Below are 25,843 nucleotides of genomic sequence, written 5' to 3' on the forward strand. Positions count from 1 at the left end.
CATGCATTGTCCAACAGGTGTTGAAATAATGGGATTAAAAGGGGAGATCCCTTCAGAAAGACAGAAACAATAGCAAAGACAAAAAACACTTTTGGAATCTGCTTTTAGTCAACACATAAGGAAAGGGTGCACCGGTCCTGGAAATACTGCAATACCAGGTCAATGCGTGGAGTGGACAGAGCAAGCTCTATTTCCATCTCCCTGTTCTAAAAATCCATTTAATATATGGTCCCCAGATAGGGGACGTATCAGATATTAAACTGATAAGAACAGATACTACACTTGATCTTAGCCAAAAGGCCGAGAAGCGATAACCCGAACGGGCCGCGCGTTGCCCGAGCCTGCCCGATACTGCTGTTCAGCCCTTGCAGCGATTCAGCCTACTTCTAGGCAATTCCATGGGGCCCTGCAGGCTCACACACTCACAGCTACACGGGAGGTGAATAAAGGCCGGAGAGGAAGCCAGACAGGATTTGCTTCTTTTGCTTGCACCACAATGCAGTGCTGAAAGAGGAGGACTCTACATAAAAACGCCTTCCTGGCAACGCCCAAATGCCCTGCTGCCATGCAGATAAACACTGGCAGCGGCAGCAAGTGCATGCCCACAGCCACCCCTTGTTCCTTCACACCTTGTATCAGCTGTAATCCAGTCCAGTCCAGTGCTGCCTGCTGAGCAGCACTGACCAACACTGCCTGGGCCCAGGCTTTTATCTCTGAGGCCCCATTATGATGTCAGAAAGCTGGCTCTGGAATCCTGAGGGCTCCACTATGACACGTGCAAAGTTCCGTCTGAACTTTATATAAGACGGTGAGGCTCAGTCAGTCACTCAGTGTTGCCTGAGAGGGCAACACTGCAACAGCCGGCCGCCAGGCTGTCTTTTTTTTGCACAGCTAGTTGCCTCCAGGAGGCCACAAGAGGGAGACAAGGGACTGCAAAATGGAAAATAGGCATCCACCAACTTTACAGACAACTTCTCCTTGCTCCTACAACCTCCATCCTTGCACAGTTTGTTATTCTTCTAGGTAACATAGTAACAAATCCAAATTGCTGCTCTCTTTGTAGGCAAGCAAGGCTTTGTTGCAACTGCAATTCTTACTTCTTCTTGAAATGTAGGGACGACAGTACATTCCATCACATCCATCTAGTGTACACAGGTAGGTCCATTGTGGCGGGCAGGCGAGCGGGCGGGCTGCTTTATTGGCTGTTTGCTGTTCCCCTACTCCACTCCACTATTTGACTGTTGTGCTGCATCAATCAATCAATCAATCAATCAATCAATCAATCAATCAATCAATCAATCAATCAATCAATCAATCAGTGGCTGGCTCAGGTGCAGCTCTTTAACTTACCTAAAAGGGAGGGCGGAGAGAAGACAAGGAAGGTGAATGAGGTGTTCCAATGTGAAATGCCGGAAACACAGAAACACAGACGACACACAACAAGAGGTGGCAATCTATTCATTAATTGCATTTAATCAATGAGCTCATTATCACTCATGCATTGTCCAACAGGTGTTGAAATAATGGGATTAAAAGGGGAGATCCCTTCAGAAAGACAGAAACAATAGCAAAGACAAAAAACACTTTTGGAATCTGCTTTTAGTCAACACATAAGGAAAGGGTGCACCGGTCCTGGAAATACTGCAATACCAGGTCAATGCGTGGAGTGGACAGAGCAAGCTCTATTTCCATCTCCCTGTTCTAAAAATCCATTTAATATATGGTCCCCAGATAGGGGACGTATCAGATATTAAACTGATAAGAACAGATACTACACTTGATCTTAGCCAAAAGGCCGAGAAGCGATAACCCGAACGGGCCGCGCGTTGCCCGAGCCTGCCCGATACTGCTGTTCAGCCCTTGCAGCGATTCAGCCTACTTCTAGGCAATTCCATGGGGCCCTGCAGGCTCACACACTCACAGCTACACGGGAGGTGAATAAAGGCCGGAGAGGAAGCCAGACAGGATTTGCTTCTTTTGCTTGCACCACAATGCAGTGCTGAAAGAGGAGGAATCTACATAAAAACGCCTTCCTGGCAACGCCCAAATGCCCTGCTGCCATGCAGATAAACACTGGCAGCGGCAGCAAGTGCATGCCCACAGCCACCCCTTGTTCCTTCACACCTTGTATCAGCTGTAATCCAGTCCAGTCCAGTGCTGCCTGCTGAGCAGCACTGACCAACACTGCCTGGGCCCAGGCTTTTATCTCTGAGGCCCCATTATGATGTCAGAAAGCTGGCTCTGGAATCCTGAGGGCTCCACTATGACATGTGCAAAGTTCCGTCTGAACTTTATATAAGACGGTGAGGCTCAGTCAGTCACTCAGTGTTGCCTGAGAGGGCAACACTGCAACAGCCGGCCGCCAGGCTGTCTTTTTTTTGCACAGCTAGTTGCCTCCAGGAGGCCACAAGAGGGAGACAAGGGACTGCAAAATGGAAAATAGGCATCCACCAACTTTACAGACAACTTCTCCTTGCTCCTACAACCTCCATCCTTGCACAGTTTGTTATTCTTCTAGGTAACATAGTAACAAATCCAAATTGCTGCTCTCTTTGTAGGCAAGCAAGGCTTTGTTGCAACTGCAATTCTTACTTCTTCTTGAAATGTAGGGACGACAGTACATTCCATCACATCCATCTAGTGTACACAGGTAGGTCCATTGTGGCGGGCAGGCGAGCGGGCGGGCTGCTTTATTGGCTGTTTGCTGTTCCCCTACTCCACTCCACTATTTGACTGTTGTGCTGCATCAATCAATCAATCAATCAATCAATCAATCAATCAATCAGTGGCTGGCTCAGGTGCAGCTCTTTAACTTACCTAAAAGGGAGGGCGGAGAGAAGACAAGGAAGGTGAATGAGGTGTTCCAATGTGAAATGCCGGAAACACAGAAACACAGACGACACACAACAAGAGGTGGCAATCTATTCATTAATTGCATTTAATCAATGAGCTCATTATCACTCATGCATTGTCCAACAGGTGTTGAAATAATGGGATTAAAAGGGGAGATCCCTTCAGAAAGACAGAAACAATAGCAAAGACAAAAAACACTTTTGGAATCTGCTTTTAGTCAACACATAAGGAAAGGGTGCACCGGTCCTGGAAATACTGCAATACCAGGTCAATGCGTGGAGTGGACAGAGCAAGCTCTATTTCCATCTCCCTGTTCTAAAAATCCATTTAATATATGGTCCCCAGATAGGGGACGTATCAGATATTAAACTGATAAGAACAGATACTACACTTGATCTTAGCCAAAAGGCCGAGAAGCGATAACCCGAACGGGCCGCGCGTTGCCCGAGCCTGCCCGATACTGCTGTTCAGCCCTTGCAGCGATTCAGCCTACTTCTAGGCAATTCCATGGGGCCCTGCAGGCTCACACACTCACAGCTACACGGGAGGTGAATAAAGGCCGGAGAGGAAGCCAGACAGGATTTGCTTCTTTTGCTTGCACCACAATGCAGTGCTGAAAGAGGAGGAATCTACATAAAAATGCCTTCCTGGCAACGCCCAAATGCCCTGCTGCCATGCAGATAAACACTGGCAGCGGCAGCAAGTGCATGCCCACAGCCACCCCTTGTTCCTTCACACCTTGTATCAGCTGTAATCCAGTCCAGTCCAGTGCTGCCTGCTGAGCAGCACTGACCAACACTGCCTGGGCCCAGGCTTTTATCTCTGAGGCCCCATTATGATGTCAGAAAGCTGGCTCTGGAATCCTGAGGGCTCCACTATGACACGTGCAAAGTTCCGTCTGAACTTTATATAAGACGGTGAGGCTCAGTCAGTCACTCAGTGTTGCCTGAGAGGGCAACACTGCAACAGCCGGCCGCCAGGCTGTCTTTTTTTTGCACAGCTAGTTGCCTCCAGGAGGCCACAAGAGGGAGACAAGGGACTGCAAAATGGAAAATAGGCATCCACCAACTTTACAGACAACTTCTCCTTGCTCCTACAACCTCCATCCTTGCACAGTTTGTTATTCTTCTAGGTAACATAGTAACAAATCCAAATTGCTGCTCTCTTTGTAGGCAAGCAAGGCTTTGTTGCAACTGCAATTCTTACTTCTTCTTGAAATGTAGGGACGACAGTACATTCCATCACATCCATCTAGTGTACACAGGTAGGTCCATTGTGGCGGGCAGGCGAGCGGGCGGGCTGCTTTATTGGCTGTTTGCTGTTCCCCTACTCCACTCCACTATTTGACTGTTGTGCTGCAATCAATCAATCAATCAATCAATCAATCAATCAATCAATCAATCAATCAATCAATCAGTGGCTGGCTCAGGTGCAGCTCTTTAACTTACCTAAAAGGGAGGGCGGAGAGAAGACAAGGAAGGTGAATGAGGTGTTCCAATGTGAAATGCCGGAAACACAGAAACACAGACGACACACAACAAGAGGTGGCAATCTATTCATTAATTGCATTTAATCAATGAGCTCATTATCACTCATGCATTGTCCAACAGGTGTTGAAATAATGGGATTAAAAGGGGAGATCCCTTCAGAAAGACAGAAACAATAGCAAAGACAAAAAACACTTTTGGAATCTGCTTTTAGTCAACACATAAGGAAAGGGTGCACCGGTCCTGGAAATACTGCAATACCAGGTCAATGCGTGGAGTGGACAGAGCAAGCTCTATTTCCATCTCCCTGTTCTAAAAATCCATTTAATATATGGTCCCCAGATAGGGGACGTATCAGATATTAAACTGATAAGAACAGATACTACACTTGATCTTAGCCAAAAGGCCGAGAAGCGATAACCCGAACGGGCCGCGCGTTGCCCGAGCCTGCCCGATACTGCTGTTCAGCCCTTGCAGCGATTCAGCCTACTTCTAGGCAATTCCATGGGGCCCTGCAGGCTCACACACTCACAGCTACACGGGAGGTGAATAAAGGCCGGAGAGGAAGCCAGACAGGATTTGCTTCTTTTGCTTGCACCACAATGCAGTGCTGAAAGAGGAGGAATCTACATAAAAACGCCTTCCTGGCAACGCCCAAATGCCCTGCTGCCATGCAGATAAACACTGGCAGCGGCAGCAAGTGCATGCCCACAGCCACCCCTTGTTCCTTCACACCTTGTATCAGCTGTAATCCAGTCCAGTCCAGTGCTGCCTGCTGAGCAGCACTGACCAACACTGCCTGGGCCCAGGCTTTTATCTCTGAGGCCCCATTATGATGTCAGAAAGCTGGCTCTGGAATCCTGAGGGCTCCACTATGACACGTGCAAAGTTCCGTCTGAACTTTATATAAGACGGTGAGGCTCAGTCAGTCACTCAGTGTTGCCTGAGAGGGCAACACTGCAACAGCCGGCCGCCAGGCTGTCTTTTTTTTGCACAGCTAGTTGCCTCCAGGAGGCCACAAGAGGGAGACAAGGGACTGCAAAATGGAAAATAGGCATCCACCAACTTTACAGACAACTTCTCCTTGCTCCTACAACCTCCATCCTTGCACAGTTTGTTATTCTTCTAGGTAACATAGTAACAAATCCAAATTGCTGCTCTCTTTGTAGGCAAGCAAGGCTTTGTTGCAACTGCAATTCTTACTTCTTCTTGAAATGTAGGGACGACAGTACATTCCATCACATCCATCTAGTGTACACAGGTAGGTCCATTGTGGCGGGCAGGCGAGCGGGCGGGCTGCTTTATTGGCTGTTTGCTGTTCCCCTACTCCACTCCACTATTTGACTGTTGTGCTGCATCAATCAATCAATCAATCAATCAATTAATCAATCAATCAATCAATCAGTGGCTGGCTCAGGTGCAGCTCTTTAACTTACCTAAAAGGGAGGGCGGAGAGAAGACAAGGAAGGTGAATGAGGTGTTCCAATGTGAAATGCCGGAAACACAGAAACACAGACGACACACAACAAGAGGTGGCAATCTATTCATTAATTGCATTTAATCAATGAGCTCATTATCACTCATGCATTGTCCAACAGGTGTTGAAATAATGGGATTAAAAGGGGAGATCCCTTCAGAAAGACAGAAACAATAGCAAAGACAAAAAACACTTTTGGAATCTGCTTTTAGTCAACACATAAGGAAAGGGTGCACCGGTCCTGGAAATACTGCAATACCAGGTCAATGCGTGGAGTGGACAGAGCAAGCTCTATTTCCATCTCCCTGTTCTAAAAATCCATTTAATATATGGTCCCCAGATAGGGGACGTATCAGATATTAAACTGATAAGAACAGATACTACACTTGATCTTAGCCAAAAGGCCGAGAAGCGATAACCCGAACGGGCCGCGCGTTGCCCGAGCCTGCCCGATACTGCTGTTCAGCCCTTGCAGCGATTCAGCCTACTTCTAGGCAATTCCATGGGGCCCTGCAGGCTCACACACTCACAGCTACACGGGAGGTGAATAAAGGCCGGAGAGGAAGCCAGACAGGATTTGCTTCTTTTGCTTGCACCACAATGCAGTGCTGAAAGAGGAGGAATCTACATAAAAACGCCTTCCTGGCAACGCCCAAATGCCCTGCTGCCATGCAGATAAACACTGGCAGCGGCAGCAAGTGCATGCCCACAGCCACCCCTTGTTCCTTCACACCTTGTATCAGCTGTAATCCAGTCCAGTCCAGTGCTGCCTGCTGAGCAGCACTGACCAACACTGCCTGGGCCCAGGCTTTTATCTCTGAGGCCCCATTATGATGTCAGAAAGCTGGCTCTGGAATCCTGAGGGCTCCACTATGACACGTGCAAAGTTCCGTCTGAACTTTATATAAGACGGTGAGGCTCAGTCAGTCACTCAGTGTTGCCTGAGAGGGCAACACTGCAACAGCCGGCCGCCAGGCTGTCTTTTTTTTGCACAGCTAGTTGCCTCCAGGAAGCCACAAGAGGGAGACAAGGGACTGCAAAATGGAAAATAGGCATCCACCAACTTTACAGACAACTTCTCCTTGCTCCTACAACCTCCATCCTTGCACAGTTTGTTATTCTTCTAGGTAACATAGTAACAAATCCAAATTGCTGCTCTCTTTGTAGGCAAGCAAGGCTTTGTTGCAACTGCAATTCTTACTTCTTCTTGAAATGTAGGGACGACAGTACATTCCATCACATCCATCTAGTGTACACAGGTAGATCCATTGTGGCGGGCAGGCGAGCGGGCGGGCTGCTTTATTGGCTGTTTGCTGTTCCCCTACTCCACTCCACTATTTGACTGTTGTGCTGCATCAATCAATCAATCAATCAATCAATCAATCAATCAATCAATCAATCAGTGGCTGGCTCAGGTGCAGCTCTTTAACTTACCTAAAAGGGAGGGCGGAGAGAAGACAAGGAAGGTGAATGAGGTGTTCCAATGTGAAATGCCGGAAACACAGAAACACAGACGACACACAACAAGAGGTGGCAATCTATTCATTAATTGCATTTAATCAATGAGCTCATTATCACTCATGCATTGTCCAACAGGTGTTGAAATAATGGGATTAAAAGGGGAGATCCCTTCAGAAAGACAGAAACAATAGCAAAGACAAAAAACACTTTTGGAATCTGCTTTTAGTCAACACATAAGGAAAGGGTGCACCGGTCCTGGAAATACTGCAATACCAGGTCAATGCGTGGAGTGGACAGAGCAAGCTCTATTTCCATCTCCCTGTTCTAAAAATCCATTTAATATATGGTCCCCAGATAGGGGACGTATCAGATATTAAACTGATAAGAACAGATACTACACTTGATCTTAGCCAAAAGGCCGAGAAGCGATAACCCGAACGGGCCGCGCGTTGCCCGAGCCTGCCCGATACTGCTGTTCAGCCCTTGCAGCGATTCAGCCTACTTCTAGGCAATTCCATGGGGCCCTGCAGGCTCACACACTCACAGCTACACGGGAGGTGAATAAAGGCCGGAGAGGAAGCCAGACAGGATTTGCTTCTTTTGCTTGCACCACAATGCAGTGCTGAAAGAGGAGGAATCTACATAAAAACGCCTTCCTGGCAACGCCCAAATGCCCTGCTGCCATGCAGATAAACACTGGCAGCGGCAGCAAGTGCATGCCCACAGCCACCCCTTGTTCCTTCACACCTTGTATCAGCTGTAATCCAGTCCAGTCCAGTGCTGCCTGCTGAGCAGCACTGACCAACACTGCCTGGGCCCAGGCTTTTATCTCTGAGGCCCCATTATGATGTCAGAAAGCTGGCTCTGGAATCCTGAGGGCTCCACTATGACACGTGCAAAGTTCCGTCTGAACTTTATATAAGACGGTGAGGCTCAGTCAGTCACTCAGTGTTGCCTGAGAGGGCAACACTGCAACAGCCGGCCGCCAGGCTGTCTTTTTTTTGCACAGCTAGTTGCCTCCAGGAGGCCACAAGAGGGAGACAAGGGACTGCAAAATGGAAAATAGGCATCCACCAACTTTACAGACAACTTCTCCTTGCTCCTACAACCTCCATCCTTGCACAGTTTGTTATTCTTCTAGGTAACATAGTAACAAATCCAAATTGCTGCTCTCTTTGTAGGCAAGCAAGGCTTTGTTGCAACTGCAATTCTTACTTCTTCTTGAAATGTAGGGACGACAGTACATTCCATCACATCCATCTAGTGTACACAGGTAGGTCCATTGTGGCGGGCAGGCGAGCGGGCGGGCTGCTTTATTGGCTGTTTGCTGTTCCCCTACTCCACTCCACTATTTGACTGTTGTGCTGCATCAATCAATCAATCAATCAATCAATCAATCAATCAATCAATCAATCAATCAGTGGCTGGCTCAGGTGCAGCTCTTTAACTTACCTAAAAGGGAGGGCAGAGAGAAGACAAGGAAGGTGAATGAGGTGTTCCAATGTGAAATGCCGGAAACACAGAAACACAGACGACACACAACAAGAGGTGGCAATCTATTCATTAATTGCATTTAATCAATGAGCTCATTATCACTCATGCATTGTCCAACAGGTGTTGAAATAATGGGATTAAAAGGGGAGATCCCTTCAGAAAGACAGAAACAATAGCAAAGACAAAAAACACTTTTGGAATCTGCTTTTAGTCAACACATAAGGAAAGGGTGCACCGGTCCTGGAAATACTGCAATACCAGGTCAATGCGTGGAGTGGACAGAGCAAGCTCTATTTCCATCTCCCTGTTCTAAAAATCCATTTAATATATGGTCCCCAGATAGGGGACGTATCAGATATTAAACTGATAAGAACAGATACTACACTTGATCTTAGCCAAAAGGCCGAGAAGCGATAACCCGAACGGGCCGCGCGTTGCCCGAGCCTGCCCGATACTGCTGTTCAGCCCTTGCAGCGATTCAGCCTACTTCTAGGCAATTCCATGGGGCCCTGCAGGCTCACACACTCACAGCTACACGGGAGGTGAATAAAGGCCGGAGAGGAAGCCAGACAGGATTTGCTTCTTTTGCTTGCACCACAATGCAGTGCTGAAAGAGGAGGAATCTACATAAAAACGCCTTCCTGGCAACGCCCAAATGCCCTGCTGCCATGCAGATAAACACTGGCAGCGGCAGCAAGTGCATGCCCACAGCCACCCCTTGTTCCTTCACACCTTGTATCAGCTGTAATCCAGTCCAGTCCAGTGCTGCCTGCCTGCTGAGCAGCACTGACCAACACTGCCTGGGCCCAGGCTTTTATCTCTGAGGCCCCATTATGATGTCAGAAAGCTGGCTCTGGAATCCTGAGGGCTCCACTATGACACGTGCAAAGTTCCGTCTGAACTTTATATAAGACGGTGAGGCTCAGTCAGTCACTCAGTGTTGCCTGAGAGGGCAACACTGCAACAGCCGGCCGCCAGGCTGTCTTTTTTTTGCACAGCTAGTTGCCTCCAGGAGGCCACAAGAGGGAGACAAGGGACTGCAAAATGGAAAATAGGCATCCACCAACTTTACAGACAACTTCTCCTTGCTCCTACAACCTCCATCCTTGCACAGTTTGTTATTCTTCTAGGTAACATAGTAACAAATCCAAATTGCTGCTCTCTTTGTAGGCAAGCAAGGCTTTGTTGCAACTGCAATTCTTACTTCTTCTTGAAATGTAGGGACGACAGTACATTCCATCACATCCATCTAGTGTACACAGGTAGGTCCATTGTGGCGGGCAGGCGAGCGGGCGGGCTGCTTTATTGGCTGTTTGCTGTTCCCCTACTCCACTCCACTATTTGACTGTTGTGCTGCATCAATCAATCAATCAATCAATCAATCAATCAATCAATCAATCAATCAATCAGTGGCTGGCTCAGGTGCAGCTCTTTAACTTACCTAAAAGGGAGGGCGGAGAGAAGACAAGGAAGGTGAATGAGGTGTTCCAATGTGAAATGCCGGAAACACAGAAACACAGACGACACACAACAAGAGGTGGCAATCTATTCATTAATTGCATTTAATCAATGAGCTCATTATCACTCATGCATTGTCCAACAGGTGTTGAAATAATGGGATTAAAAGGGGAGATCCCTTCAGAAAGACAGAAACAATAGCAAAGACAAAAAACACTTTTGGAATCTGCTTTTAGTCAACACATAAGGAAAGGGTGCACCGGTCCTGGAAATACTGCAATACCAGGTCAATGCGTGGAGTGGACAGAGCAAGCTCTATTTCCATCTCCCTGTTCTAAAAATCCATTTAATATATGGTCCCCAGATAGGGGACGTATCAGATATTAAACTGATAAGAACAGATACTACACTTGATCTTAGCCAAAAGGCCGAGAAGCGATAACCCGAACGGGCCGCGCGTTGCCCGAGCCTGCCCGATACTGCTGTTCAGCCCTTGCAGCGATTCAGCCTACATCTAGGCAATTCCATGGGGCCCTGCAGGCTCACACACTCACAGCTACACGGGAGGTGAATAAAGGCCGGAGAGGAAGCCAGACAGGATTTGCTTCTTTTGCTTGCACCACAATGCAGTGCTGAAAGAGGAGGAATCTACATAAAAACGCCTTCCTGGCAACGCCCAAATGCCCTGCTGCCATGCAGATAAACACTGGCAGCGGCAGCAAGTGCATGCCCACAGCCACCCCTTGTTCCTTCACACCTTGTATCAGCTGTAATCCAGTCCAGTCCAGTGCTGCCTGCTGAGCAGCACTGACCAACACTGCCTGGGCCCAGGCTTTTATCTCTGAGGCCCCATTATGATGTCAGAAAGCTGGCTCTGGAATCCTGAGGGCTCCACTATGACACGTGCAAAGTTCCGTCTGAACTTTATATAAGACGGTGAGGCTCAGTCAGTCACTCAGTGTTGCCTGAGAGGGCAACACTGCAACAGCCGGCCGCCAGGCTGTCTTTTTTTTGCACAGCTAGTTGCCTCCAGGAGGCCACAAGAGGGAGACAAGGGACTGCAAAATGGAAAATAGGCATCCACCAACTTTACAGACAACTTCTCCTTGCTCCTACAACCTCCATCCTTGCACAGTTTGTTATTCTTCTAGGTAACATAGTAACAAATCCAAATTGCTGCTCTCTTTGTAGGCAAGCAAGGCTTTGTTGCAACTGCAATTCTTACTTCTTCTTGAAATGTAGGGACGACAGTACATTCCATCACATCCATCTAGTGTACACAGGTAGGTCCATTGTGGCGGGCAGGCGAGCGGGCGGGCTGCTTTATTGGCTGTTTGCTGTTCCCCTACTCCACTCCACTATTTGACTGTTGTGCTGCATCAATCAATCAATCAATCAATCAATCAATCAATCAATCAGTGGCTGGCTCAGGTGCAGCTCTTTAACTTACCTAAAAGGGAGGGCGGAGAGAAGACAAGGAAGGTGAATGAGGTGTTCCAATGTGAAATGCCGGAAACACAGAAACACAGACGACACACAACAAGAGGTGGCAATCTATTCATTAATTGCATTTAATCAATGAGCTCATTATCACTCATGCATTGTCCAACAGGTGTTGAAATAATGGGATTAAAAGGGGAGATCCCTTCAGAAAGACAGAAACAATAGCAAAGACAAAAAACACTTTTGGAATCTGCTTTTAGTCAACACATAAGGAAAGGGTGCACCGGTCCTGGAAATACTGCAATACCAGGTCAATGCGTGGAGTGGACAGAGCAAGCTCTATTTCCATCTCCCTGTTCTAAAAATCCATTTAATATATGGTCCCCAGATAGGGGACGTATCAGATATTAAACTGATAAGAACAGATACTACACTTGATCTTAGCCAAAAGGCCGAGAAGCGATAACCCGAACGGGCCGCGCGTTGCCCGAGCCTGCCCGATACTGCTGTTCAGCCCTTGCAGCGATTCAGCCTACTTCTAGGCAATTCCATGGGGCCCTGCAGGCTCACACACTCACAGCTACACGGGAGGTGAATAAAGGCCGGAGAGGAAGCCAGACAGGATTTGCTTCTTTTGCTTGCACCACAATGCAGTGCTGAAAGAGGAGGAATCTACATAAAAACGCCTTCCTGGCAACGCCCAAATGCCCTGCTGCCATGCAGATAAACACTGGCAGCGGCAGCAAGTGCATGCCCACAGCCACCCCTTGTTCCTTCACACCTTGTATCAGCTGTAATCCAGTCCAGTCCAGTGCTGCCTGCTGAGCAGCACTGACCAACACTGCCTGGGCCCAGGCTTTTATCTCTGAGGCCCCATTATGATGTCAGAAAGCTGGCTCTGGAATCCTGAGGGCTCCACTATGACACGTGCAAAGTTCCGTCTGAACTTTATATAAGACGGTGAGGCTCAGTCAGTCACTCAGTGTTGCCTGAGAGGGCAACACTGCAACAGCCGGCCGCCAGGCTGTCTTTTTTTTGCACAGCTAGTTGCCTCCAGGAGGCCACAAGAGGGAGACAAGGGACTGCAAAATGGAAAATAGGCATCCACCAACTTTACAGACAACTTCTCCTTGCTCCTACAACCTCCATCCTTGCACAGTTTGTTATTCTTCTAGGTAACATAGTAACAAATCCAAATTGCTGCTCTCTTTGTAGGCAAGCAAGGCTTTGTTGCAACTGCAATTCTTACTTCTTCTTGAAATGTAGGGACGACAGTACATTCCATCACATCCATCTAGTGTACACAGGTAGGTCCATTGTGGCGGGCAGGCGAGCGGGCGGGCTGCTTTATTGGCTGTTTGCTGTTCCCCTACTCCACTCCACTATTTGACTGTTGTGCTGCATCAATCAATCAATCAATCAATCAATCAATCAATCAATCAATCAATCAATCAATCAGTGGCTGGCTCAGGTGCAGCTCTTTAACTTACCTAAAAGGGAGGGCGGAGAGAAGACAAGGAAGGTGAATGAGGTGTTCCAATGTGAAATGCCGGAAACACAGAAACACAGACGACACACAACAAGAGGTGGCAATCTATTCATTAATTGCATTTAATCAATGAGCTCATTATCACTCATGCATTGTCCAACAGGTGTTGAAATAATGGGATTAAAAGGGGAGATCCCTTCAGAAAGACAGAAACAATAGCAAAGACAAAAAACACTTTTGGAATCTGCTTTTAGTCAACACATAAGGAAAGGGTGCACCGGTCCTGGAAATACTGCAATACCAGGTCAATGCGTGGAGTGGACAGAGCAAGCTCTATTTCCATCTCCCTGTTCTAAAAATCCATTTAATATATGGTCCCCAGATAGGGGACGTATCAGATATTAAACTGATAAGAACAGATACTACACTTGATCTTAGCCAAAAGGCCGAGAAGCGATAACCCGAACGGGCCGCGCGTTGCCCGAGCCTGCCCGATACTGCTGTTCAGCCCTTGCAGCGATTCAGCCTGCTTCTAGGCAATTCCATGGGGCCCTGCAGGCTCACACACTCACAGCTACACGGGAGGTGAATAAAGGCCGGAGAGGAAGCCAGACAGGATTTGCTTCTTTTGCTTGCACCACAATGCAGTGCTGAAAGAGGAGGAATCTACATAAAAACGCCTTCCTGGCAACGCCCAAATGCCCTGCTGCCATGCAGATAAACACTGGCAGCGGCAGCAAGTGCATGCCCACAGCCACCCCTTGTTCCTTCACACCTTGTATCAGCTGTAATCCAGTCCAGTCCAGTGCTGCCTGCTGAGCAGCACTGACCAACACTGCCTGGGCCCAGGCTTTTATCTCTGAGGCCCCATTATGATGTCAGAAAGCTGGCTCTGGAATCCTGAGGGCTCCACTATGACACGTGCAAAGTTCCGTCTGAACTTTATATAAGACGGTGAGGCTCAGTCAGTCACTCAGTGTTGCCTGAGAGGGCAACACTGCAACAGCCGGCCGCCAGGCTGTCTTTTTTTTGCACAGCTAGTTGCCTCCAGGAGGCCACAAGAGGGAGACAAGGGACTGCAAAATGGAAAATAGGCATCCACACACTTTACAGACAACTTCTCCTTGCTCCTACAACCTCCATCCTTGCACAGTTTGTTATTCTTCTAGGTAACATAGTAACAAATCCAAATTGCTGCTCTCTTTGTAGGCAAGCAAGGCTTTGTTGCAACTGCAATTCTTACTTCTTCTTGAAATGTAGGGACGACAGTACATTCCATCACATCCATCTAGTGTACACAGGTAGGTCCATTGTGGCGGGCAGGCGAGCGGGCGGGCTGCTTTATTGGCTGTTTGCTGTTCCCCTACTCCACTCCACTATTTGACTGTTGTGCTGCATCAATCAATCAATCAATCAATCAATCAATCAATCAATCAATCAATCAATCAGTGGCTGGCTCAGGTGCAGCTCTTTAACTTACCTAAAAGGGAGGGCGGAGAGAAGACAAGGAAGGTGAATGAGGTGTTCCAATGTGAAATGCCGGAAACACAGAAACACAGACGACACACAACAAGAGGTGTCAATCTATTCATTAATTGCATTTAATCAATGAGCTCATTATCACTCATGCATTGTCCAACAGGTGTTGAAATAATGGGATTAAAAGGGGAGATCCCTTCAGAAAGACAGAAACAATAGCAAAGACAAAAAACACTTTTGGAATCTGCTTTTAGTCAACACATAAGGAAAGGGTGCACCGGTCCTGGAAATACTGCAATACCAGGTCAATGCGTGGAGTGGACAGAGCAAGCTCTATTTCCATCTCCCTGTTCTAAAAATCCATTTAATATATGGTCCCCAGATAGGGGACGTATCAGATATTAAACTGATAAGAACAGATACTACACTTGATCTTAGCCAAAAGGCCGAGAAGCGATAACCCGAACGGGCCGCGCGTTGCCCGAGCCTGCCCGATACTGCTGTTCAGCCCTTGCAGCGATTCAGCCTACTTCTAGGCAATTCCATGGGGCCCTGCAGGCTCACACACTCACAGCTACACAGGAGGTGAATAAAGGCCGGAGAGGAAGCCAGACAGGATTTGCTTCTTTTGCTTGCACCACAATGCAGTGCTGAAAGAGGAGGAATCTACATAAAAACGCCTTCCTGGCAACGCCCAAATGCCCTGCTGCCATGCAGATAAACACTGGCAGCGGCAGCAAGTGCAGCCACCCCTTGTTCCTTCACACCTTGTATCAGCTGTAATCCAGTCCAGTCCAGTGCTGCCTGCTGAGCAGCACTGACCAACACTGCCTGGGCCCAGGCTTTTATCTCTGAGGCCCCATTATGATGTCAGAAAGCTGGCTCTGGAATCCTGAGGGCTCCACTATGACACGTGCAAAGTTCCGTCTGAACTTTATATAAGACGGTGAGGCTCAGTCAGTCACTCAGTGTTGCCTGAGAGGGCAACACTGCAACAGCCGGCCGCCAGGCTGTCTTTTTTTTGCACAGCTAGTTGCCTCCAGGAGGCCACAAGAGGGAGACAAGGGACTGCAAAATGGAAAATAGGCATCCACCAACTTTACAGACAACTTCTCCTTGCTCCTACAACCTCCATCCTTGCACAGTTTGTTATTCTTCTAGGTAACATAGTAACAAATCCAAATTGCTGCTCTCTTTGTAGGCAAGCAAGGCTTTGTTGCAACTGCAATTCTTACTTCTTCTTGAAATGTAGGGACGACAGTACATTCCATCACATCCATCTAGTGTACACAGGTAGGTCCATTGTGGCGGGCAGGCGAGCGGGCGGGCTGCTTTATTGGCTGTTTGCTGTTCCCCTACTCCACTCCACTATTTGACTGTTGTGCTGCATCAATCAATCAATCAATCAATCAATCAATCAATCAATCAATCAATCAATCAGTGGCTGGCTCAGGTGCAGCTCTTTAACTTACCTAAAAGGGAGGGCGGAGAGAAGACAAGGAAGGTGAATGAGGTGTTCCAATGTGAAATGCCGGAAACACAGAAACACAGACGACACACAACAAGAGGTGGCAATCTATTCATTAATTGCATTTAATCAATGAGCTCATTATCACTCATGCATTGTCCAACAGGTGTTGAAATAATGGGATTAAAAGGGGAGATCCCTTCAGAAAGACAGAAACAATAGCAAAGACAAAAAACACTTTTGGAATCTGCTTTTAGTCAACACATAAGGAAAGGGTGCACCGGTCCTGGAAATACTGCAATACCAGGTCAATGCGTGGAGTGGACAGAGCAAGCTCTATTTCCATCTCCCTGTTCTAAAAATCCATTTAATATATGGTCCCCAGATAGGGGACGTATCAGATATTAAACTGATAAGAACAGATACTACACTTGATCTTAGCCAAAAGGCCGAGAAGCGATAACCCGAACGGGCCGCGCGTTGCCCGAGCCTGCCCGATACTGCTGTTCAGCCCTTGCAGCGATTCAGCCTACTTCTAGGCAATTCCATGGGGCCCTGCAGGCTCACACACTCACAGCTACACGGGAGGTGAATAAAGGCCGGAGAGGAAGCCAGACAGGATTTGCTTCTTTTGCTTGCACCACAATGCAGTGCTGAAAGAGGAGGAATCTACATAAAAACGCCTTCCTGGCAACGCCCAAATGCCCTGCTGCCATGCAGATAAACACTGGCAGCGGCAGCAAGTGCATGCCCACAGCCACCCCTTGTTCCTTCACACCTTGTATCAGCTGTAATCCAGTCCAGTCCAGTGCTGCCTGCTGAGCAGCACTGACCAACACTGCCTGGGCCCAGGCTTTTATCTCTGAGGCCCCATTATGATGTCAGAAAGCTGGCTCTGGAATCCTGAGGGCTCCACTATGACACGTGCAAAGTTCCGTCTGAACTTTATATAAGACGGTGAGGCTCAGTCAGTCACTCAGTGTTGCCTGAGAGGGCAACACTGCAACAGCCGGCCGCCAGGCTGTCTTTTTTTTGCACAGCTAGTTGCCTCCAGGAGGCCACAAGAGGGAGACAAGGGACTGCAAAATGGAAAATAGGCATCCACCAACTTTACAGACAACTTCTCCTTGCTCCTACAACCTCCATCCTTGCACAGTTTGTTATTCTTCTAGGTAACATAGTAACAAATCCAAATTGCTGCTCTCTTTGTAGGCAAGCAAGGCTTTGTTGCAACTGCAATTCTTACTTCTTCTTGAAATGTAGGGACGACAGTACATTCCATCACATCCATCTAGTGTACACAGGTAGGTCCATTGTGGCGGGCAGGCGAGCGGGCGGGCTGCTTTATTGGCTGTTTGCTGTTCCCCTACTCCACTCCACTATTTGACTGTTGTGCTGCATCAATCAATCAATCAATCAATCAATCAATCAATCAATCAATCAGTGGCTGGCTCAGGTGCAGCTCTTTAACTTACCTAAAAGGGAGGGCGGAGAGAAGACAAGGAAGGTGAATGAGGTGTTCCAATGTGAAATGCCGGAAACACAGAAACACAGACGACACACAACAAGAGGTGTCAATCTATTCATTAATTGCATTTAATCAATGAGCTCATTATCACTCATGCATTGTCCAACAGGTGTTGAAATAATGGGATTAAAAGGGGAGATCCCTTCAGAAAGACAGAAACAATAGCAAAGACAAAAAACACTTTTGGAATCTGCTTTTAGTCAACACATAAGGAAAGGGTGCACCGGTCCTGGAAATACTGCAATACCAGGTCAATGCGTGGAGTGGACAGAGCAAGCTCTATTTCCATCTCCCTGTTCTAAAAATCCATTTAATATATGGTCCCCAGATAGGGGACGTATCAGATATTAAACTGATAAGAACAGATACTACACTTGATCTTAGCCAAAAGGCCGAGAAGCGATAACCCGAACGGGCCGCGCGTTGCCCGAGCCTGCCCGATACTGCTGTTCAGCCCTTGCAGCGATTCAGCCTACTTCTAGGCAATTCCATGGGGCCCTGCAGGCTCACACACTCACAGCTACACAGGAGGTGAATAAAGGCCGGAGAGGAAGCCAGACAGGATTTGCTTCTTTTGCTTGCACCACAATGCAGTGCTGAAAGAGGAGGAATCTACATAAAAACGCCTTCCTGGCAACGCCCAAATGCCCTGCTGCCATGCAGATAAACACTGGCAGCGGCAGCAAGTGCATGCCCACAGCCACCCCTTGTTCCTTCACACCTTGTATCAGCTGTAATCCAGTCCAGTCCAGTGCTGCCTGCTGAGCAGCACTGACCAACACTGCCTGGGCCCAGGCTTTTATCTCTGAGGCCCCATTATGATGTCAGAAAGCTGGCTCTGGAATCCTGAGGGCTCCACTATGACACGTGCAAAGTTCCGTCTGAACTTTATATAAGACGGTGAGGCTCAGTCAGTCACTCAGTGTTGCCTGAGAGGGCAACACTGCAACAGCCGGCCGCCAGGCTGTCTTTTTTTTGCACAGCTAGTTGCCTCCAGGAGGCCACAAGAGGGAGACAAGGGACTGCAAAATGGAAAATAGGCATCCACCAACTTTACAGACAACTTCTCCTTGCTCCTACAACCTCCATCCTTGCACAGTTTGTTATTCTTCTAGGTAACATAGTAACAAATCCAAATTGCTGCTCTCTTTGTAGGCAAGCAAGGCTTTGTTGCAACTGCAATTCTTACTTCTTCTTGAAATGTAGGGACGACAGTACATTCCATCACATCCATCTAGTGTACACAGGTAGGTCCATTGTGGCGGGCAGGCGAGCGGGCGGGCTGCTTTATTGGCTGTTTGCTGTTCCCCTACTCCACTCCACTATTTGACTGTTGTGCTGCATCAATCAATCAATCAATCAATCAATCAATCAATCAATCAATCAATCAATCAATCAGTGGCTGGCTCAGGTGCAGCTCTTTAACTTACCTAAAAGGGAGGGCGGAGAGAAGACAAGGAAGGTGAATGAGGTGTTCCAATGTGAAATGCCGGAAACACAGAAACACAGACGACACACAACAAGAGGTGGCAATCTATTCATTAATTGCATTTAATCAATGAGCTCATTATCACTCATGCATTGTCCAACAGGTGTTGAAATAATGGGATTAAAAGGGGAGATCCCTTCAGAAAGACAGAAACAATAGCAAAGACAAAAAACACTTTTGGAATCTGCTTTTAGTCAACACATAAGGAAAGGGTGCACCGGTCCTGGAAATACTGCAATACCAGGTCAATGCGTGGAGTGGACAGAGCAAGCTCTATTTCCATCTCCCTGTTCTAAAAATCCATTTAATATATGGTCCCCAGATAGGGGACGTATCAGATATTAAACTGATAAGAACAGATACTACACTTGATCTTAGCCAAAAGGCCGAGAAGCGATAACCCGAACGGGCCGCGCGTTGCCCGAGCCTGCCCGATACTGCTGTTCAGCCCTTGCAGCGATTCAGCCTACTTCTAGGCAATTCCATGGGGCCCTGCAGGCTCACACACTCACAGCTACACGGGAGGTGAATAAAGGCCGGAGAGGAAGCCAGACAGGATTTGCTTCTTTTGCTTGCACCACAATGCAGTGCTGAAAGAGGAGGAATCTACATAAAAACGCCTTCCTGGCAACGCCCAAATGCCCTGCTGCCATGCAGATAAACACTGGCAGCGGCAGCAAGTGCATGCCCACAGCCACCCCTTGTTCCTTCACACCTTGTATCAGCTGTAATCCAGTCCAGTCCAGTGCTGCCTGCTGAGCAGCACTGACCAACACTGCCTGGGCCCAGGCTTTTATCTCTGAGGCCCCATTATGATGTCAGAAAGCTGGCTCTGGAATCCTGAGGGCTCCACTATGACATGTGCAAAGTTCCGTCTGAACTTTATATAAGACGGTGAGGCTCAGTCAGTCACTCAGTGTTGCCTGAGAGGGCAACACTGCAACAGCCGGCCGCCAGGCTGTCTTTTTTTTGCACAGCTAGTTGCCTCCAGGAGGCCACAAGAGGGAGACAAGGGACTGCAAAATGGAAAATAGGCATCCACCAACTTTACAGACAACTTCTCCTTGCTCCTACAACCTCCATCCTTGCACAGTTTGTTATTCTTCTAGGTAACATAGTAACAAATCCAAATTGCTGCTCTCTTTGTAGGCAAGCAAGGCTTTGTTGCAACTGCAATTCTTACTTCTTCTTGAAATGTAGGGACGACAGTACATTCCATCACATCCATCTAGTGTACACAGGTAGGTCCATTGTGGCGGGCAGGCGAGCGGGCGGGCTGCTTTATTGGCTGTTTGCTGTTCCCCTACTCCACTCCACTATTTGACTGTTGTGCTGCATCAATCAATCAATCAATCAATCAATCAATCAATCAATCAATCAGTGGCTGGCTCAGGTGCAGCTCTTTAACTTACCTAAAAGGGAGGGCGGAGAGAAGACAAGGAAGGTGAATGAGGTGTTCCAATGTGAAATGCCGGAAACACAGAAACACAGACGACACACAACAAGAGGTGGCAATCTATTCATTAATTGCATTTAATCAATGAGCTCATTATCACTCATGCATTGTCCAACAGGTGTTGAAATAATGGGATTAAAAGGGGAGATCCCTTCAGAAAGACAGAAACAATAGCAAAGACAAAAAACACTTTTGGAATCTGCTTTTAGTCAACACATAAGGAAAGGGTGCACCGGTCCTGGAAATACTGCAATACCAGGTCAATGCGTGGAGTGGACAGAGCAAGCTCTATTTCCATCTCCCTGTTCTAAAAATCCATTTAATATATGGTCCCCAGATAGGGGACGTATCAGATATTAAACTGATAAGAACAGATACTACACTTGATCTTAGCCAAAAGGCCGAGAAGCGATAACCCGAACGGGCCGCGCGTTGCCCGAGCCTGCCCGATACTGCTGTTCAGCCCTTGCAGCGATTCAGCCTACTTCTAGGCAATTCCATGGGGCCCTGCAGGCTCACACACTCACAGCTACACGGGAGGTGAATAAAGGCCGGAGAGGAAGCCAGACAGGATTTGCTTCTTTTGCTTGCACCACAATGCAGTGCTGAAAGAGGAGGAATCTACATAAAAATGCCTTCCTGGCAACGCCCAAATGCCCTGCTGCCATGCAGATAAACACTGGCAGCGGCAGCAAGTGCATGCCCACAGCCACCCCTTGTTCCTTCACACCTTGTATCAGCTGTAATCCAGTCCAGTCCAGTGCTGCCTGCTGAGCAGCACTGACCAACACTGCCTGGGCCCAGGCTTTTATCTCTGAGGCCCCATTATGATGTCAGAAAGCTGGCTCTGGAATCCTGAGGGCTCCACTATGACACGTGCAAAGTTCCGTCTGAACTTTATATAAGACGGTGAGGCTCAGTCAGTCACTCAGTGTTGCCTGAGAGGGCAACACTGCAACAGCCGGCCGCCAGGCTGTCTTTTTTTTGCACAGCTAGTTGCCTCCAGGAGGCCACAAGAGGGAGACAAGGGACTGCAAAATGGAAAATAGGCATCCACCAACTTTACAGACAACTTCTCCTTGCTCCTACAACCTCCATCCTTGCACAGTTTGTTATTCTTCTAGGTAACATAGTAACAAATCCAAATTGCTGCTCTCTTTGTAGGCAAGCAAGGCTTTGTTGCAACTGCAATTCTTACTTCTTCTTGAAATGTAGGGACGACAGTACATTCCATCACATCCATCTAGTGTACACAGGTAGGTCCATTGTGGCGGGCAGGCGAGCGGGCGGGCTGCTTTATTGGCTGTTTGCTGTTCCCCTACTCCACTCCACTATTTGACTGTTGTGCTGCATCAATCAATCAATCAATCAATCAATCAATCAATCAATCAATCAATCAATCAATCAATCAGTGGCTGGCTCAGGTGCAGCTCTTTAACTTACCTAAAAGGGAGGGCGGAGAGAAGACAAGGAAGGTGAATGAGGTGTTCCAATGTGAAATGCCGGAAACACAGAAACACAGACGACACACAACAAGAGGTGGCAATCTATTCATTAATTGCATTTAATCAATGAGCTCATTATCACTCATGCATTGTCCAACAGGTGTTGAAATAATGGGATTAAAAGGGGAGATCCCTTCAGAAAGACAGAAACAATAGCAAAGACAAAAAACACTTTTGGAATCTGCTTTTAGTCAACACATAAGGAAAGGGTGCACCGGTCCTGGAAATACTGCAATACCAGGTCAATGCGTGGAGTGGACAGAGCAAGCTCTATTTCCATCTCCCTGTTCTAAAAATCCATTTAATATATGGTCCCCAGATAGGGGACGTATCAGATATTAAACTGATAAGAACAGATACTACACTTGATCTTAGCCAAAAGGCCGAGAAGCGATAACCCGAACGGGCCGCGCGTTGCCCGAGCCTGCCCGATACTGCTGTTCAGCCCTTGCAGCGATTCAGCCTACTTCTAGGCAATTCCATGGGGCCCTGCAGGCTCACACACTCACAGCTACACGGGAGGTGAATAAAGGCCGGAGAGGAAGCCAGACAGGATTTGCTTCTTTTGCTTGCACCACAATGCAGTGCTGAAAGAGGAGGAATCTACATAAAAACGCCTTCCTGGCAACGCCCAAATGCCCTGCTGCCATGCAGATAAACACTGGCAGCGGCAGCAAGTGCATGCCCACAGCCACCCCTTGTTCCTTCACACCTTGTATCAGCTGTAATCCAGTCCAGTCCAGTGCTGCCTGCTGAGCAGCACTGACCAACACTGCCTGGGCCCAGGCTTTTATCTCTGAGGCCCCATTATGATGTCAGAAAGCTGGCTCTGGAATCCTGAGGGCTCCACTATGACACGTGCAAAGTTCCGTCTGAACTTTATATAAGACGGTGAGGCTCAGTCAGTCACTCAGTGTTGCCTGAGAGGGCAACACTGCAACAGCCGGCCGCCAGGCTGTCTTTTTTTTGCACAGCTAGTTGCCTCCAGGAGGCCACAAGAGGGAGACAAGGGACTGCAAAATGGAAAATAGGCATCCACCAACTTTACAGACAACTTCTCCTTGCTCCTACAACCTCCATCCTTGCACAGTTTGTTATTCTTCTAGGTAACATAGTAACAAATCCAAATTGCTGCTCTCTTTGTAGGCAAGCAAGGCTTTGTTGCAACTGCAATTCTTACTTCTTCTTGAAATGTAGGGACGACAGTACATTCCATCACATCCATCTAGTGTACACAGGTAGGTCCATTGTGGCGGGCAGGCGAGCGGGCGGGCTGCTTTATTGGCTGTTTGCTGTTCCCCTACTCCACTCCACTATTTGACTGTTGTGCTGCATCAATCAATCAATCAATCAATCAATTAATCAATCAATCAATCAATCAGTGGCTGGCTCAGGTGCAGCTCTTTAACTTACCTAAAAGGGAGGGCGGAGAGAAGACAAGGAAGGTGAATGAGGTGTTCCAATGTGAAATGCCGGAAACACAGAAACACAGACGACACACAACAAGAGGTGGCAATCTATTCATTAATTGCATTTAATCAATGAGCTCATTATCACTCATGCATTGTCCAACAGGTGTTGAAATAATGGGATTAAAAGGGGAGATCCCTTCAGAAAGACAGAAACAATAGCAAAGACAAAAAACACTTTTGGAATCTGCTTTTAGTCAACACATAAGGAAAGGGTGCACCGGTCCTGGAAATACTGCAATACCAGGTCAATGCGTGGAGTGGACAGAGCAAGCTCTATTTCCATCTCCCTGTTCTAAAAATCCATTTAATATATGGTCCCCAGATAGGGGACGTATCAGATATTAAACTGATAAGAACAGATACTACACTTGATCTTAGCCAAAAGGCCGAGAAGCGATAACCCGAACGGGCCGCGCGTTGCCCGAGCCTGCCCGATACTGCTGTTCAGCCCTTGCAGCGATTCAGCCTACTTCTAGGCAATTCCATGGGGCCCTGCAGGCTCACACACTCACAGCTACACGGGAGGTGAATAAAGGCCGGAGAGGAAGCCAGACAGGATTTGCTTCTTTTGCTTGCACCACAATGCAGTGCTGAAAGAGGAGGAATCTACATAAAAACGCCTTCCTGGCAACGCCCAAATGCCCTGCTGCCATGCAGATAAACACTGGCAGCGGCAGCAAGTGCATGCCCACAGCCACCCCTTGTTCCTTCACACCTTGTATCAGCTGTAATCCAGTCCAGTCCAGTGCTGCCTGCTGAGCAGCACTGACCAACACTGCCTGGGCCCAGGCTTTTATCTCTGAGGCCCCATTATGATGTCAGAAAGCTGGCTCTGGAATCCTGAGGGCTCCACTATGACACGTGCAAAGTTCCGTCTGAACTTTATATAAGACGGTGAGGCTCAGTCAGTCACTCAGTGTTGCCTGAGAGGGCAACACTGCAACAGCCGGCCGCCAGGCTGTCTTTTTTTTGCACAGCTAGTTGCCTCCAGGAAGCCACAAGAGGGAGACAAGGGACTGCAAAATGGAAAATAGGCATCCACCAACTTTACAGACAACTTCTCCTTGCTCCTACAACCTCCATCCTTGCACAGTTTGTTATTCTTCTAGGTAACATAGTAACAAATCCAAATTGCTGCTCTCTTTGTAGGCAAGCAAGGCTTTGTTGCAACTGCAATTCTTACTTCTTCTTGAAATGTAGGGACGACAGTACATTCCATCACATCCATCTAGTGTACACAGGTAGATCCATTGTGGCGGGCAGGCGAGCGGGCGGGCTGCTTTATTGGCTGTTTGCTGTTCCCCTACTCCACTCCACTATTTGACTGTTGTGCTGCATCAATCAATCAATCAATCAATCAATCAATCAATCAATCAATCAATCAATCAGTGGCTGGCTCAGGTGCAGCTCTTTAACTTACCTAAAAGGGAGGGCGGAGAGAAGACAAGGAAGGTGAATGAGGTGTTCCAATGTGAAATGCCGGAAACACAGAAACACAGACGACACACAACAAGAGGTGGCAATCTATTCATTAATTGCATTTAATCAATGAGCTCATTATCACTCATGCATTGTCCAACAGGTGTTGAAATAATGGGATTAAAAGGGGAGATCCCTTCAGAAAGACAGAAACAATAGCAAAGACAAAAAACACTTTTGGAATCTGCTTTTAGTCAACACATAAGGAAAGGGTGCACCGGTCCTGGAAATACTGCAATACCAGGTCAATGCGTGGAGTGGACAGAGCAAGCTCTATTTCCATCTCCCTGTTCTAAAAATCCATTTAATATATGGTCCCCAGATAGGGGACGTATCAGATATTAAACTGATAAGAACAGATACTACACTTGATCTTAGCCAAAAGGCCGAGAAGCGATAACCCGAACGGGCCGCGCGTTGCCCGAGCCTGCCCGATACTGCTGTTCAGCCCTTGCAGCGATTCAGCCTACTTCTAGGCAATTCCATGGGGCCCTGCAGGCTCACACACTCACAGCTACACGGGAGGTGAATAAAGGCCGGAGAGGAAGCCAGACAGGATTTGCTTCTTTTGCTTGCACCACAATGCAGTGCTGAAAGAGGAGGAATCTACATAAAAACGCCTTCCTGGCAACGCCCAAATGCCCTGCTGCCATGCAGATAAACACTGGCAGCGGCAGCAAGTGCATGCCCACAGCCACCCCTTGTTCCTTCACACCTTGTATCAGCTGTAATCCAGTCCAGTCCAGTGCTGCCTGCTGAGCAGCACTGACCAACACTGCCTGGGCCCAGGCTTTTATCTCTGAGG

The 25,843-nt window shown here is 47.8% G+C and overlaps 18 non-coding genes across 18 annotated transcripts; all 18 read right to left on the minus strand.

Annotated features, from left to right (window-relative positions):
- Window positions 1–121: 121 nt before the first annotated feature.
- On the minus strand, window positions 122–312 carry LOC142695183 (U2 spliceosomal RNA). Its single transcript, XR_012863324.1, has one exon. It is a non-coding gene; the product is annotated as a U2 spliceosomal RNA (small nuclear RNA).
- A 1,304-nt stretch (window positions 313–1,616) lies between these two features.
- Window positions 1,617–1,807, minus strand: LOC142695184 (U2 spliceosomal RNA). The gene has a single exon (XR_012863325.1). It is a non-coding gene; the product is annotated as a U2 spliceosomal RNA (small nuclear RNA).
- Window positions 1,808–3,083: 1,276 nt separating this feature from the next.
- LOC142695185 (U2 spliceosomal RNA) lies at window positions 3,084–3,274 on the minus strand. The gene has a single exon (XR_012863326.1). It is a non-coding gene; the product is annotated as a U2 spliceosomal RNA (small nuclear RNA).
- Window positions 3,275–4,567: 1,293 nt separating this feature from the next.
- LOC142695186 (U2 spliceosomal RNA) lies at window positions 4,568–4,758 on the minus strand. The gene has a single exon (XR_012863327.1). It is a non-coding gene; the product is annotated as a U2 spliceosomal RNA (small nuclear RNA).
- A 1,284-nt stretch (window positions 4,759–6,042) lies between these two features.
- On the minus strand, window positions 6,043–6,233 carry LOC142695187 (U2 spliceosomal RNA). The gene has a single exon (XR_012863328.1). It is a non-coding gene; the product is annotated as a U2 spliceosomal RNA (small nuclear RNA).
- Window positions 6,234–7,517: 1,284 nt separating this feature from the next.
- On the minus strand, window positions 7,518–7,708 carry LOC142695188 (U2 spliceosomal RNA). Its single transcript, XR_012863329.1, has one exon. It is a non-coding gene; the product is annotated as a U2 spliceosomal RNA (small nuclear RNA).
- A 1,288-nt stretch (window positions 7,709–8,996) lies between these two features.
- On the minus strand, window positions 8,997–9,187 carry LOC142695190 (U2 spliceosomal RNA). The gene has a single exon (XR_012863331.1). It is a non-coding gene; the product is annotated as a U2 spliceosomal RNA (small nuclear RNA).
- Window positions 9,188–10,479: 1,292 nt separating this feature from the next.
- Window positions 10,480–10,670, minus strand: LOC142695192 (U2 spliceosomal RNA). The gene has a single exon (XR_012863332.1). It is a non-coding gene; the product is annotated as a U2 spliceosomal RNA (small nuclear RNA).
- Window positions 10,671–11,946: 1,276 nt separating this feature from the next.
- On the minus strand, window positions 11,947–12,137 carry LOC142695193 (U2 spliceosomal RNA). Its single transcript, XR_012863333.1, has one exon. It is a non-coding gene; the product is annotated as a U2 spliceosomal RNA (small nuclear RNA).
- Window positions 12,138–13,429: 1,292 nt separating this feature from the next.
- Window positions 13,430–13,620, minus strand: LOC142695194 (U2 spliceosomal RNA). Its single transcript, XR_012863334.1, has one exon. It is a non-coding gene; the product is annotated as a U2 spliceosomal RNA (small nuclear RNA).
- A 1,288-nt stretch (window positions 13,621–14,908) lies between these two features.
- On the minus strand, window positions 14,909–15,099 carry LOC142695195 (U2 spliceosomal RNA). Its single transcript, XR_012863335.1, has one exon. It is a non-coding gene; the product is annotated as a U2 spliceosomal RNA (small nuclear RNA).
- A 1,280-nt stretch (window positions 15,100–16,379) lies between these two features.
- Window positions 16,380–16,570, minus strand: LOC142695196 (U2 spliceosomal RNA). Its single transcript, XR_012863336.1, has one exon. It is a non-coding gene; the product is annotated as a U2 spliceosomal RNA (small nuclear RNA).
- Window positions 16,571–17,850: 1,280 nt separating this feature from the next.
- LOC142695197 (U2 spliceosomal RNA) lies at window positions 17,851–18,041 on the minus strand. The gene has a single exon (XR_012863337.1). It is a non-coding gene; the product is annotated as a U2 spliceosomal RNA (small nuclear RNA).
- Window positions 18,042–19,333: 1,292 nt separating this feature from the next.
- LOC142695198 (U2 spliceosomal RNA) lies at window positions 19,334–19,524 on the minus strand. Its single transcript, XR_012863338.1, has one exon. It is a non-coding gene; the product is annotated as a U2 spliceosomal RNA (small nuclear RNA).
- A 1,280-nt stretch (window positions 19,525–20,804) lies between these two features.
- LOC142695199 (U2 spliceosomal RNA) lies at window positions 20,805–20,995 on the minus strand. The gene has a single exon (XR_012863339.1). It is a non-coding gene; the product is annotated as a U2 spliceosomal RNA (small nuclear RNA).
- A 1,296-nt stretch (window positions 20,996–22,291) lies between these two features.
- LOC142695200 (U2 spliceosomal RNA) lies at window positions 22,292–22,482 on the minus strand. Its single transcript, XR_012863340.1, has one exon. It is a non-coding gene; the product is annotated as a U2 spliceosomal RNA (small nuclear RNA).
- A 1,284-nt stretch (window positions 22,483–23,766) lies between these two features.
- Window positions 23,767–23,957, minus strand: LOC142695204 (U2 spliceosomal RNA). The gene has a single exon (XR_012863342.1). It is a non-coding gene; the product is annotated as a U2 spliceosomal RNA (small nuclear RNA).
- Window positions 23,958–25,245: 1,288 nt separating this feature from the next.
- LOC142695205 (U2 spliceosomal RNA) lies at window positions 25,246–25,436 on the minus strand. Its single transcript, XR_012863343.1, has one exon. It is a non-coding gene; the product is annotated as a U2 spliceosomal RNA (small nuclear RNA).
- Between the last annotated feature and the right edge of the window lie 407 nt (window positions 25,437–25,843).

This window comes from Rhinoderma darwinii, assembly GCF_050947455.1.
Source record: "Rhinoderma darwinii isolate aRhiDar2 chromosome 5 unlocalized genomic scaffold, aRhiDar2.hap1 SUPER_5_unloc_47, whole genome shotgun sequence".
Classification (NCBI taxonomy): Eukaryota; Metazoa; Chordata; class Amphibia; order Anura; family Rhinodermatidae; genus Rhinoderma; species Rhinoderma darwinii.